Source organism: Scyliorhinus torazame, chromosome 18 (genome assembly GCF_047496885.1).
Source record: "Scyliorhinus torazame isolate Kashiwa2021f chromosome 18, sScyTor2.1, whole genome shotgun sequence".
Classification (NCBI taxonomy): domain Eukaryota; kingdom Metazoa; phylum Chordata; class Chondrichthyes; order Carcharhiniformes; family Scyliorhinidae; genus Scyliorhinus; species Scyliorhinus torazame.
This window is the reverse complement of record NC_092724.1, coordinates 133349837-133364438: the sequence shown is the minus strand read 5'-3', so window position 1 is coordinate 133364438 and position 14602 is coordinate 133349837. Positions and strand designations below refer to the sequence as shown.

Here is a 14602-nt window from a genome sequence, read left to right as displayed (position 1 = left end):
GGCTTTTTGCTCTGCGATGCGCGTCGACCAGCAATCCCATGCCCCAGACATGGGGTCCTGGTCCCCTCCCCCTACCCAACACGCCCTGCCCACACATACCCGACCATGGCTGCACCCCAGATACCCAAACAGAACTTCGCCAAACCCCAGCTACGGACATGTGCCCAGGGCTGAGGCCCACCCCCTGGGTGTTCGGAGGTTGGCTCCTGCATCTGTGGTGCTGCCTCCCACAATGCTCAAGCACAGTATCCATCTGTCAAGGTGTGATTGGGATGCTAGGCAATGAGCCCCACATACTACATGGCACGCCCACCCACAAGGATCCACTTGGGATGTGTGAAGTGCTCACTTAACCAATTCCCTGCCAATTCAATTGCCAATTCCCTATTTGCAGTAACCTTCAGCTGCACGGCCAGAGGCCTCCGCGGTTAGTGAGAGTTATGGGTGGTCGGTGGGGTAGACAGGCAGAGACTACGGTTGCTCCCGGAACAGGAACACACAATCCAGGGGTTGGCATGGAGGGATGGTGCATGGTTGCCCCCCCATAACCCAGCAGAGCCCCCCTCAGCCCCCCATGGCAGCCCCCACCCCCCCCCCCCCCCCGGGTTTCCCCGACAACCCCCTCCGAGCACAGGGGCAGCATGCCAGTGCTCCTGGGCTCATTGCCTGTGAGCAAAGATGGCTGCTCACCTCCTAGGGTCCCCGCAACAGCTCTTTGGCCAGGTTTACTTTTATCGAAAGGAGTACTAATCAGCGCCACGCGGCCACTGGAGGTCTTTGGATATGGGGTGGCTGCCGTTAATTGTATGGAAACAAGGCTTAAGTGGTGATTATTGGTTTCTCGCCACACTACGGCAGGATCCCAATTTCGCCTACGGGAGCTGGCCGGTTGCATTGCAAATGGTTTGGCACCTGGCACGGTTCTGGTTTTTGGTCTCTGCACTATTCACCGGCCTCATTGTGCTCTCGTTCGACACTTGCTTATTGGGGGTTGGTAAAGGGAAAGCAGTACTTTGTCAATGTATCAGCAGTCAGTGTTAGGGTTCCTACTGTTTCTAAACGAGGCCAATGAATCATTTATGTGGATGGAGAAGAATTTTCCAGATCATTTTTCCCAAACTGGTTCGGGCTTTTAACTAGTTTCTCACCTCTCCCAGGCTACTCTAAAACACTTTGTTCAAAGATTTCCCAGTGTAACGCCCAATGTCAGTCAGTACTGTACAATGCTTACACAAAAACACAAGAGGTAACAGCAGGAGTAAACCATACGGCCCATTGAGCCTGCTGCATCATTCTGTATGGTCATGATTGAGCTTGGCTTCAACTACACTTTCCCATCCTCCCCCCAAGATGAAAACCAGATTACAGATAAGAAACTGGCATAAGAGAAGTAAGTGACACTTACTGGGGGCTGGTAAAGGGAAAGCAGTACTTTGTCAATGTATCAGCAAGTCAGTGCTCGGGTTCCTACTGTTTCTAATTTATATCAATGATGTGGATTCATAAACTCGATGAAAATGCTCTAATTCACAGATAATATTAAATTAACCAGAGAGTGATGCTACAAAAAATGGCTTCTTTAAAACTGTAAATGAGCAGAACTGTAACAAATGAAATTCAAGACTGATTTGTACAAGCTCCTGCACAAGGGAAATAAAAATGGAGAACACTTGTTCTCTATGAATGACCAGAAAGTTAAAAAAAACGGCAAATCAAAAATAAAAACAGAGAAGGTTGGGATCACTCAGCAGGTCAGACAATACCGGTGATAAATATGAGAAAGGCTCCACACCCAAAACATAACACTGTCTATTTTCTCAACAAACACTGATAAGTGCTAAACAGGTTGAAGTTAAAAGCGATCTGGACAGGTTAGCAGACTTTGTATAGTTAATCAGTATGAAGCCACAAGTAACAAGGCAAACAGAATGTTGCATTATTTGGCATCAGTCCAATATAACCTGGGAAGCTAACTTGCTGAATAAAAGTTGTGAAGTGCTCTGGCATTCCTCATCGAGTACTGCACCTAATGTTTCTCACTGTGATATAAATGAAGCAGTAAAGGCCTGGAAGTGATACAGAAAACAGCTAAAAAGCCAATGACATATGTCAAAGGATGGAATACAAGATAAGACTGGAGAAACCCAGTCCTTCAGCACTGAAGGATTTGACTGAGAAGGGACTTAATAGAAGTATGAAATGGTACAGTAGTTTGTTTTTATACCCACAATAAATTACATCAATTAATTTTTTGTCCATCCCCTCAGTTTTTTGAGATGACCTTGAGGACTCTCAATTAGGCAGCTGGTCACATAGAGTTTGCTGATAGAACCAAGTTATCAATAAAAGCATTAGATTCGATGCATATAACAAATAGAGTAATCAATGAATTCAGAGCATGGTAGCAAATGGAACTCTTTCCAGTTCAAGCACCCTCTGTCAACATTGTTCCTTTTGCTCTGCCCTAACAATGTGCCTCAGCTCCAAACTCCAAATAATATCAATTTTGCCCTACAACCACCTGAGCCTGAATCAGGTTTCCAATTAGATAGGGTCCATTGTAAGTCCATGCCAATCAGAACAGGATCAAAAACATCCAAACCAATCCAATCCAAATTTTCAAAAGGATTGTTACACTTACATGCATTTTTCTGGATTTGATCCTTGATCTAAAGTAAAAAGGTCATTATCCTCCTCACTTCCAAAATATCTTCTGTAGCACAATCAATCACTCACGAGGCGAGAAGAGATGAAGTCAATCGATGGCTTTATTACGCAGACTTCTTCCCCAGCAGCTCGGTTACAGAATGCGGCTGCTGGGAGAACCCGGGTTCTTATACTCCGCCTTACTGGGTGGAGCCAGCAGGCGGCAGATCCAATCAGGACCCAGTGTCTGTCCACCAATAGCCTCTCGGGATCACTGGGTACCGTACTACCCCTAATACATACCACCACATTCACCCCTTGTTTAAAAAAGAACCCGGCGGGGTGGTGGGTCGCATGGTGGTAGGGGTTTACAAAGTCGGTACTGGGATTCCATTAACACAGTGGCTATGCATCGATATCAACGGTTAACTATTTACAATGCCGTTTTTACTGGGCTACTGAATTATTTACAGATCTTGCTTTGTCACGCAGATTCAATGAGTCGAGTGGGCGCCCTGGTCATCCTTGCCGATCGTCTCAGCTCCGGTGGTGGTGCAGGCACTGGCTCGGGCACTGTCGTCTCTGGGAGCGTCGCGATATTTGTTCCTGTTTCACTACTCCTGGGCGGGCACGGAAGGAGGACCGATCCACCCGGGAAGGGAGCGGCTGTGGGGTGCGCCGGTGGGAGGGAAGGGGTGATTGGTGTTGGGGGTGTGTGGGGAACTCCGGCGGGCGCCAGGTCCCGCAGTGAGATCGTGTCCTGTCTGCCGTCGGGGTATGCCACGTAGGCGTATTGAGGGTTTGCATGGAGGAGTTGAACCCTCTCGACCAACGGGTCCGATTTGTCCGCCCGCACATGCTTTCGGAGCAAGATGGGTCCTGGGGCTGCCAGCCAGGTCGGAAGTGATGTTCTGGAGGAGGACCTCCGAGGGAAGACAAGGAGGCGCTCGTGAGGCATTTGATTAGTCGTGGTACACAGCAGCGACCGGATGGAGTGGAGGGCATCCGGGAGGACTTCCTGCCAACGGGAAATTGGAAGACTTCTAGACCATAGGGCCAGTAGGACGGTCTTCCAGACCGCACCGTTCTCCCTCTCTCCCTGACCGTTCCCCCGGGGGTTGTAACTGGTCGTCCTGCTCGAGGCGATGCCCTTGCTGAGCAGGAATTGACGCAGTTCGTCGCTCATGAAGGAGGACCCACTATCGCTATGGATGTAGGCGGGGAAACGGAACAGTGTAAAGTTGGTGCAGAGGGCTTTAATGACCGTGGCCGTGGTCATGTCGGGGCAGGGGATGGCGAAAGGGAAACGGGAGTATTCGTCAACCACGTTTAGGAAGTACGTGTTGTGATCGGTGGAGGGGAGGGGGCCTTTGAAGTCCACACTGAGGCGCTCAAAGGGACGGAAGCCTTTATCAGGTGCGCTCCATCTGGCCTGAAAAAGTTCGGCTTGCACTCTGCGCAGATTTGGCAATTCCTGGTGGCTGTTCGGACCTCCTCGACGGAGGACGGAGTAGGGGAGGTTGCGGGTCTTCACGAAGTGGTAGAACCGAGTGACCCCCGGGTGGCAGAGGTCCTCGTGGAGGGCTTGGAGACAGTCCACTTGTGCTTTGGCACTTGTGCCGCGGGATAGGGCATCGGATGGCTCGTTCAGCTTTCCGGGACGATACAAGATCTCATAATTATATGTGGAGAGTTCAATCCTCCACCACAAGATCTTGTCGTTCTTGAACTTGCCCCGCTGCGCATTATCTAACATGAAGGCTACCGACCGTTGGTCAGTGAGGAGAGTGAATCTCCTATCGGCCAGGTAATGCCTCCAATGCTGCACAGCTTCTACTATGGCTTGGGCTTCCTTTTCCACTGAGGAGTGGCGGATTTCTGAAGCGTGGAAGGTACGGGAGAAAAAGGCCATGGGTCTGCCCGCTTGGTTTAGAGTGGCCGCCAGAGCTACGTCGGATGCGTCGCTCTCGACTTGGAAGGGGAGGTACTCGTCGATTGCGCGCATCGTGACCTTTGCGATATCTGCTTTGATGCGGCTGAAGGCCTGGCGGGCCTCTGTCGACAGGGGAAAGACGGTGGACTGAATTAGCGGGTGGGCCTTGTCCGCGTAGTTGGGGACCCACTGGGCGTAATAAGAGAAGAAGCCCAGGCAGCGTTTCAGGGCTTTGGAACAGTGAGGGAGGGGGAATAAGGGGGCGCATGCGTTCAGGGTCGGGGCCTATCACTCCATTACGCACTACGTAGCCAAGGATGGCTAGACGGTCGGTGCTAAACACGCATTTTTCCCTGTTGTAGGCGAGGTTCAGGGCGTTAGCGGTCTGGAGGAATTTGCGGAAGTTGGCGTCGTGGCCCTGCTGGTCATGGCCGCAGATGGTGACGTTGTCGAGGTACGGGAACGTGGCCCGTAAACCGTGCTGGTGAACCATTCGGTCCATCTCCCGTTGGAAGACCGAGACTCCATTATGGATCTCTTAAAAAGTGGTAGAGCCGCCCGTCTGCTTCGAAGGCAGTGTACTTGCGGTAGCTCGGGCGGATGGGGAGCTGATGATATGCGGACTTAAGGTCCACAGTGGAAAAGACCTTGTCCTGTGCAATCCGATTGACCATGTCGGATATGTGGGGGAGAGGGTACGCATCTAGTTGTGTATACCTATTGATAGTTTGACTATAGTCTTACGACCATCCTCTGCTTCTCCCCGGTCTTTACAACTACCATCTGAGCTCTCCAAGGACTATTGCTGGCCTGGATTATGCCTTCCTTCAGCAGCCGCTGGACTTCAGACTGGATAAATGTTCGGTCCTGGGCGCTGTACCATCTGCTCCTAGTGGCGATGGGTTTGCAATCCGGGGTGAGGTTCGCAAACAAGGAAGGCGGTTCAACCTTGAGGGTCGCGAGGCTGCAGATAGTAAGTGGGGGTATAGGGCCGCCGAATTGGAACGTTAAACTCTGAAGGTTACATTGAAAATCTAACCCTAGGAGAGTGGGAGCGCAGAGGTGGGGGAGGACATAAAGTCGGTAATTCTTAAACTCTCTCCCCTGCACCGTTAGGTTCGCGATGCAAAACCCTTTGATTTCTACGGAATGGTATCCCGCTGCCAGAAAAATCTTTTGGGTACTCGGGTGGATTGAAAGAAAACAGCGTCTTATCGTATCCGAATGGATAAAACTTTCCGTGCTCCCAGAGTCGATCAGACAAGGCGTTTTGTACCCGTTAACCAGCACCGTCGTCGTTGCCGTTTGGAGCGTCCGGGGCCGCGACTGGTCCAGGGTCACCGAAGCCAGTCGCGGTTGCTGCATTGGGGCGTTTTCTTCAGGCCCCGTGGAGCCGTCCATGCTGGGGTCCTTGGCTGTCAGCCAAGATGGCGGCGTCCACGGATCGCACGCGGTCGGACAAAATGGCCGTGCCAATGAATCGCACGTGGCCGGAGGGTTACAAGATGGCAGCGCCCATCCCCCACGCATGGAGTCCGGGGCCCAAAATGGCGGCTCCCATTGGCCGCACATGGATCGTTTTGGGGGGGTTGAGTCTGTGATCCCAGTTCTCCCCCGGAGATTGTGGCGACCCCCCGGGACTGACACACCACTGAATAGTGTCTCCTCTTGCCGCAACTTTTACAGATGGCCAAGCGGGCCGAGCAGCGCTACCGGGGGTGTTTCGACTGGCCGCAAAAATGGCAGCGGGGCCCCCCCGGGTGGTCTGGTGCTCTGGCCGCGCAGGCTTGCGGGGGGATGGGGGTGCTGGGGAGTCGATCGCGGCGGGGGTCCATGGAGCCCAAGGGGCTGCCGCGCGGTCGGGGGCATAAGCGCGGGCATTCTGCGAGGCCACATCGAGAGGCCGCAAGGACCCGTGCCTCCGTGAGCCCCAGTGAGTCTCTTTCCAGCAGTCGCTGACGAATTTGGGATGAGATCATACCTGCTACGAAAGCATCCCTGATTAGGAGTTCCGTATGTTCATTAGCCGTCACCGGTGGGCAATTGCAGCTCCTTCCCAATATTAGCAGCGCGCTGTAGAACTCGTCCAGCGATTCTCCGGGGATTTGCCGTCTCATCGCGGGTTGGTGGCGTGCGTAGACCTGGTTTACGGACCGAATGTAGATCCCTCTCAGCATGGCGAGAGCCGTCGGGAAATCCTCCGCGTCTTCGATGAGCGTGTAGATCTCATAACTCACCCTGGAATGCAGGACCTGCATTTTCCAGTCTTCTGTAGGTCTGCTGGGGGCCGTTTGGAGGTATCCCTCAAAGCACGCTAGACAGTGTTTAAACGTGGCCGCTGAGTTTGCTGCATGGGGGCTGATTCGCAGACACTCCAGGGCGATCCGGAGCTCCATAGTCCTTTAAAGTGTGCGTAATAAATTGTAGCACAATCAATCACTCACGAGGCGAGAAGAGATGAAGTCAATCGATGGCTTTATTACGCAGACCTGTTCCCCAGCAGCTCGGTTACAGAATGCGGCTGCTGGGAGAACCCGGGTACTTATACTCCGCCTTACTGGGTGGAGCCAGCAGGCGGCAGATCAAATCAGGACCCAGTGTCTGTCCACCAATAGCCTCTCGGCACCACTGGGTACCGTACTACCCCTAATACATACCACCACATCTTCATAGCTCTTTTAAGAGCTTCATGTACAGATTTTAACTAAATTATCCACTAAACTATCCTCAAACATTGACAATGGGGGTGATTATTGTTGTGTTATGCTGCTTCGGATAACACAAGCTGCTTCCTTGTTGTAGTCTCTACGAAAGGATGCTCCAGACTATGAAATGAGTTCAACATGTTTATTGAACTATTAACACAGTTTTTAAATGAGTTCGACACTCTGCTAATCTACCTCTCTAGTAACTCAGTCTAACTATACCAGCTTGCTCTAAGCCAAGTGCTGGGGTGTGATTCTGCTGATCAACCCTGTCTAACTCTCTAGATGTCTGTCTGTGGAAAGAGGCAGAGCCTGTGTGCCGTGTTCTTTTCTATGGGCCGTGTAGTGCTCCCTTGTGGTAATGCCACCTCTGCGTGTCCTGATTACCCATTGGTTGTGTCCTGTTATAATGACCCATTGGTTGTATGTCTGCATGTCATGATATCTCTGGTGCTCCCTCTAGTGGTTACTTAGTTGTAGTGTATTTACATTAACCCCTTGTGTATATACAGTGATGCATATCACTACATCCCCCCTTTTTTCGTGTTACATATTTTCTATACTTTGTTAAAGAAAATTGTACAAAACAGGTAGATAAATGATGACATGCACAAGTTGTGATGATATTGATGATTATACAATACCAATTAACATTTATGAGTCCAAACTTTAGGAATTGGTATGGTCGCGTGGCTTGCTTGTTTTGTTGTTGAAGTGGTGATGTTGATGCTGTCATTTGTTTGTGAACGCCGTCAGTGTTCCTGTGATCATGAGGTGTTGAATGGTCGATTCACTTCGTTGTCTGATTTGGACTCTTTTTTTTTTCTATGCTTGTGGTAGCGATTCTGTATGTCATCCTTCCTGAAAGCTGGTTTGCTTGTTTGTGGTGGAGCAAACGTGAATCGGTGAGATTCGGTGTCATGCCATGGTATGTCTGCACTCTTGCCATTGTCTTGAGCTGTGCTGTCACATTGTCCTTCGTGTGCAGAGTTGTACAAGTCGTTGTTCTATTGTTGTTGTTTTTGTTGTGTTTGTCGTGCTGGTTGTTGCTGTTGTTGCCTTTATGCTTCTTGTTGTTGTTTTTATTGTTGTTCTTGTAGGTTTCCTTGTTGTGCTTGTTGCGCTCAATGACCGTTCCGTGTGGATAATTCGAGTCATTCTCAAAGTTACATGTGTCAGTGTCCTTTGTGGTATCTGATGTTTCATTGAGCATTTCTTTTTGAGGATTGTGTGAATGACCTGATGTTGCATTGATCTTGGTGACATCAGTCATTTGTGGTTGATGTGATTCCTCTTTGATTCCTTGGTGCTCCTCTTTTGGAGTCATTTCAGGTTCACTTGAATCATCTTTGGTTTCTTGATGCTCCTCTTCTGGAGTCAAAATTTTCAAGATTTCATTTTCTTGTGGATAGGTTAGAGTAGATGAGATTTTAATTGACATGGTCTCACTGGACTCAAGAGCAGTTTCATTTTGATTGTTGAGTGCTTCTGTACATACGAGCTGAGATCTGTCAGTCTTGCTGTGATCTTGCACATCTTGTATGGGAATCGTGATTTCTGCGTCACTTGTCTCACATACAGTGGGTAAGACATTCTGTGTCTTCTTGTTGGTTAAATGAGTTGGGTAGACTTTCATCGTCTTCTTCTGGTGGCTCAAATAAGCTGGATAGACCTTCATGGTCTGGTTCATGCATGGACTGCGCTATGGTGTCTTGAATTGCTTCCATTGTGGAGTCTGTCAATGAGTTCGCTGTGGAGGCTTATATCGCTCTCTCTGTGGACTCTTTCGTCGCTCTCTGTTTGGAGTCGTGCAGTGGTCTCGCTGTGGAGTCTTTCATCGCTCTCTGTGTGGAGTCGTGCAGTGGTCTCGCTGTGGAGTCCGTTCATCGCTCTCTGTGTGGAGTCGTGCAGTGGTCTCGCTGTGGAGTCGATCTGTGTGCTCCCAACGAAGTCGTGCAGTGGTCTCGCTGTGGAGTGTTCCATCGTTTTGTGTGTGGAGTTGGGGACTCGTCGTGGTGCGTGGACCACTCTGTGTGGCGGCGTCTTCTTCTTGGGTATTTGACAGGTTGCTGTCATCCAATGTATCGACAATCTGCCATGGCATCATGGTATTGGATTCATCTACCATGAGTAGAGTCGTGTTGAACTTTGCAACCGTGTTGCTGATGCAATGATCATCAAATCCGAATAACTCATCCATGTCTGAGTAGTATTCTTCAATGTACAAATCATCTCTTTGTGTTTCGGATTTGTTATTGTGCTCTCTATGTCCAATGATGAAATCATCTTCTGAGTAGTATTCTTCAATGTACAAATCATCTCTTTGTATTTCGGATTTGTTATTCTGCTCTCCTCTTTGGGTGGTGCTAACTGCTTGTTCCAGGGTGCGGCGGATGTTGTTTTCAACTGCTGGTAGAAGTTCAGGCATTATTTTGTCTTTCGAGGTGAAAGAATTGTGTTTTGTGGCTTTAAAACTCTTCTTTTTAATTTTCGGACATTTCCCCTTTAAGTGGGCGTGCTCCAGAGCCGCTGACGTCATGACACTCGTGGCGTCATGCGTAGGACTCCATTGTGCATGCCGAGGTTCCTTTACTGTGCGCTCTTTTCGCAATTGCGCATGCGCGGCTTCTCGCGCATGCGCAGAACACCGTTTTGCCGGTTCGCGTCTTCTAGGGAAATGCGCATGTGCGGACTAGTCTGGCTGGATACACGTAAGATGGCTGCCAATCAAAACTGCCGTCTGCTTCTGTTGCAATGTTGCTCTGTTTATCTGGTTATAAATATGGCGGTCAATATGGTTGCCTTCCTTAATCCTAATTATGTTTACTTTAGAGTCACCAGGTATCTATCGATACCGCCACAAGGTTCAACCGAAATACCGATCAAGGAGACAATACACCAGTTAGTTAGTTCAAAGTCAAGACTATTTATTTACACACACAGTAAGATCTACTCATGCACAACAGTACTACAAACTAAACTATCTCTAACGCTAACGCCTATACTTAACTTTGGGTGCCCACTTAGTCAGAGGAACAATGGCCGTTCTTCGGGTCTGAGGCTGTTGGGTTCGAAGATATACAGGAGAGCAGCTAAGGTCGTCCATCTGGTAGCAAGCGTTGACCTTGAACTTACTTGCTTCTGGTGATGCTGGTGGATGGGTCTCTCCGCTTTGAGAGCCAAATCCAAGAGAGCAATTCTCTCGTGGGGGTTCCTTCTTATACCCGGAGGGATTTCACGCGCTTTTAGGCGGGCCTTAAACATGGCTCTAATTAATTGGGCCACTTCTCGATCACTGGTATTGATCTTGACCAATAAAGGGATGGATGCCCTGATGGCTGGGCGTGTCTTTGGTGGCCGTTGGCCTTGCTTTGTTTGTGCTTTCGGTTGGGGAACTGGCGCCGGGATGTCTGAAACAGTATCGGTTGCTTGAGTGTATTTCCTTTGTTCCTGGAGATGGGCCATCAATATGCTAATTGACCTATAGTTTCAATTCCGTCTGGGAGCTGTTTCTCCAATATGCATACAGGCTCTGTGCCTGTTTGTTTTATTAACATTGTCCACAGTTCCCTACATTCTTTGCGAGCGTCCATTTTGTATTCTGGAAGTGGCCATCCCAGATGGCTACAGCAACCCTACCTCTGCCTCGTGGTGAGTATTCACACCGGTTTTACCAATTTCTTTTGTCTACCTCGCAGTGGCTGTCGAATTTGTCCAGGATGGTCTGGAATTTTGTTCTGTCCTGCCCGTCGGAGTATTTAAAGGAGTTGAAGATCTCTATTGCATGATCACCCACATTGGTGAGTAGAAGAGCTATCTTCCGAGCATCAGTCGCGCCATTGAGGTCGGATGCTACCACGTACAGTTGAAATTTCTGCTTGAATTATCGCCAGTTGGCACTAAGATTGCTGGTGGTCCTGTGCTGATGAGGAGCCTGAATCTTGTCCATTGTGCCTGTATTCAGTAGCTGGTTGTCACAGATCTTGCTGTGATGAACTAAATAGATTGAACAGTCACTCCTGGTATCATGTCTTATGCTGCTTCAGATAACACAAGCTGTTTCCTTGTTGTAGTCTCTACGAAAGGATGCACCAGACTATGAAATGAGTTCAACATGTTTATTGAACTATTAACACAGTTCTTAAATGAGTTCGACACTCTGCTAATCTACCTCTCTAGTAACTCAGTCTAACTAGACCAGCTTGCTCTAAGCCATTTGCTGGGGTGTGATGCTGCTGATCAATCCTGTCTAACTCTCTGGATGTCTGTCTGTGGAAAGAGGCAGAGCCTGTGTCCTTTTATATGGGTCGTGTAGTGCCCCCTTGTGGTAATGCCACCTCTGTGTGTCCTGATTACCCATTGGTTGTGTCCTGTACTAATGACCCATTGGTTGTATGTCTGCATGTCATGACATCTCTGGTGCTCCCTCTAGTGGTTACTTAGTTGTAGTGTATTTACACTAACCCCTTGTGCATATACAGTGATGCATATCACTACAATTATCAGCCCACGTTACCTGTCAGCAAGAATGGCAATGCGGGTGTAAAATAAGGCGAGAATAGGTGAGATTGCGTTTCCCAATCATCCAGGCCCCTCGCCGGTGATGTAATGAGCCTCCCACCACAATAGGTTGGGAACCTTATTTAAATACATCAACATATCATTAGTGAGCCCTCCCACTAGGAAGTCTTCTCTCACTGTATATTCATCGGCCGTGATATCATGCTGGCACGATTCACAACAGCTGTACAGAAACGAGAACATGCTGACCTGACCTCTGAAGGGGGTATCGGAGGTGAGCGCTCAGGTCGCCATCACCCTTCAGGGTGCCAATTGCAGACGGGGATATGTGAGGGTGCAAGGGATCCAGAGAAGTGCAACTTAGGAGCCAGGGGGCAGGGCCAGTCACAGCAAATCAGGGGGGTGCTCACTCCTGGGCCTTAGCGACTGTTCATGGCTGTGAGCCTCGAGGTTTAAAGTGACCTGGTGGCTGGGTTGCATGCATTGCTTCCCTTGTGCATCTGGCTGGGCTGGTGGCAATATTACCGCCCTTCAAGAGTGCCAGCTGGGAAGTGGATGGGAACAGGTGAATTCACAAGGTCAGCAGTGGGACTGTGAGATCCTCGGCTGGGATCTCATGAGATGTCAGGCTGCATGGGCAGAGTAGGGGACTTTGACAAGGACTGACTCCCAGCCTCATGCGGGCTGAAGACCCTCACATGGGGGAGGACAAGAGCAGTCAGAATAAACCCCACACTCTGGCTGAACATTCAGGAGCAGGCTGATGATGCCAGTGCAATAGCCCTAAACACCCACTGAGACATGCTGCAAAGAGGTTAATGCATCAACGTGTGCGCTGTTGGAACAGGCAATTGGACTGCTCAAGATGTGGCTCTGGTGCCTGGACCATTCGGAGGAAGCTCTCCAATACACTCTCCAGAGTGATCCCTGCATCACTGTGATCTGCTGCGGTGATGGAGGGGCACCACATCTCCTCCAATGAAGATGAAGTAGAGGAGGGCGGCGAGGGGCATGCCATGGAGGAGGTGGAGGTAGGACCTCGGGTGATGCCAGGGCCTGCATAGTGCGCAGTTAGAGATGCCCTCATAGCCTCTTAGTTTGGGGTCAACCAGGACCAGGGCGTCAAGACCTCTCCCACCATGGGATCTTACATCATCTTAACACCGTGGGGCCTGCGGAAGGTCATCGTGATGGTCACATCATTCATAGGGAGGGTGCTAAAGTGACTAACTGGACGCTTCAGGAGAATGTTGATGACTTGCAGTGAGGACAGAACGATGCTCCTCTTAACATCTGCAAAATGTCTAACTCCTGCCTGCCAGAGAGCCAAATGTAACCTGCCACTGAATGGGGTGATCTAGGGGCCCAGAGAGGCTGAATGACACATTTCATCTGCTAATGCTTCCCCCGAGGTCAGGGTTCCTGGTGCGTTTCTCCACCTACTGACAAGGTGGATAGGCGCTCTCACGTTTTAAGCCCATGGAATCCTCATAACTAACAAATTCTGGCAGACATGAGGCCTGAGTATTGAATTTTGGGGGGGGGGGGTGCTGTGGGGCAAGGCCTGTGCAGGCAGGCACGGCTTGACTGCGTCGTCGTTAGTGTGGGTATTGGGGAAGCATAGAGCTGCCAATCTCTCAGGGAGGAGGTGCCAAGTTGCACAGGAGTTTGCGGCGCCATGGCATGACAGCGTGGAAATTCCTTTATGGGTGATCAAAGTTATTTTTAATACAAATGAGTTACAACAATTGTATCTTTTCTCTAATAACGCATAGGTTCACCCATACTCTCTAAGTGCCTACATTTTCCTAGTCTTCCTCACCCTCCCATAATGTCTCGGTGTATCCTCAGGATTCACAGAACAGTTGAGGCGACCCGCTGACTTCCACAACCTGTTGCCTGAGATGACCTTGGCGGGTGTCCCTTGGGGGGGGGGGGGGATCTGGAGGGTCTGGGCCTACTTTCAGGCAGCATGAATGCTGCAGTGCTGCCTTCCTCGGTGTGCGGGGCTGGAGATGTGTCGCTCACAGGTAGGGAGGTGTCAAATAGACTGGGCACCTCAAGGGTCTCCAGAGTTCCTTCCTGCCTATCCTCTTTGGGTGCATGGGGGCCCCTGGGCTCCACCATGGGATAGAGAGGCAGTTGGAGTGAGATCCAGAAGCTTCCCATCCTCTGGCTCTGACACTCGTGGATTCCCACTCGTGCCTGTACCATGCAGCTGAAGCCCTGCACCATGGACCTCATGCCCTCAGCCATGGACATCATGAGATGACCCATGGAGCAGACATACCCCACCATAGAGTGCCAAAGTCTCAACTGTGGACAGTATCCTCGCAGTGTTGGCCTCGTTGCGTCGGAGTGACGGCACCATCTCCTCGGACAGAAGGCGATGGGACGCCTCTAGTTGGCCTTGCAATCCTAAGAGGGGTGCTGTCATCCCTTCCTGATGCGCGCAACTCTGCCTTTGCAGTTCCAGCGGCCCTGGGATGACTGGACCCAGCAAAGTTCTGGGCTTTGGCATCCCTCAGTGTAGCACATCCCTCCACCTCTGCCTGCTGTGGATCATCAGATGTAATATGCCCACCAGTGAGTGACCCAGGAGCCTGCCTACTACTTTCCACCGAGTTGTGAGTATCTGCACTGTTGGAGGGTGTGGGTGACAGGTGTGACACCCCTTCGAAGCTCAACTCCAAGATGTCTGGCGCTCACAATCGTGGCCACAGCCTCCGAGGTGGGGATGGTCACTTTGCTGACTGGACAGCTGTCCAATTATGGGTAGAGAGCTTCCCGCCTATGC

The 14602-nt window shown here is 50.3% G+C and overlaps 1 protein-coding gene across 3 annotated transcripts in view; it reads right to left on the bottom strand.

The window, feature by feature from the left end:
- The window catches only part of ccdc57 (coiled-coil domain containing 57), a 288211-nt gene that overhangs the window by 175365 nt on the left and 98244 nt on the right, over positions 1-14602 (bottom strand). The window lies entirely within an intron of this gene.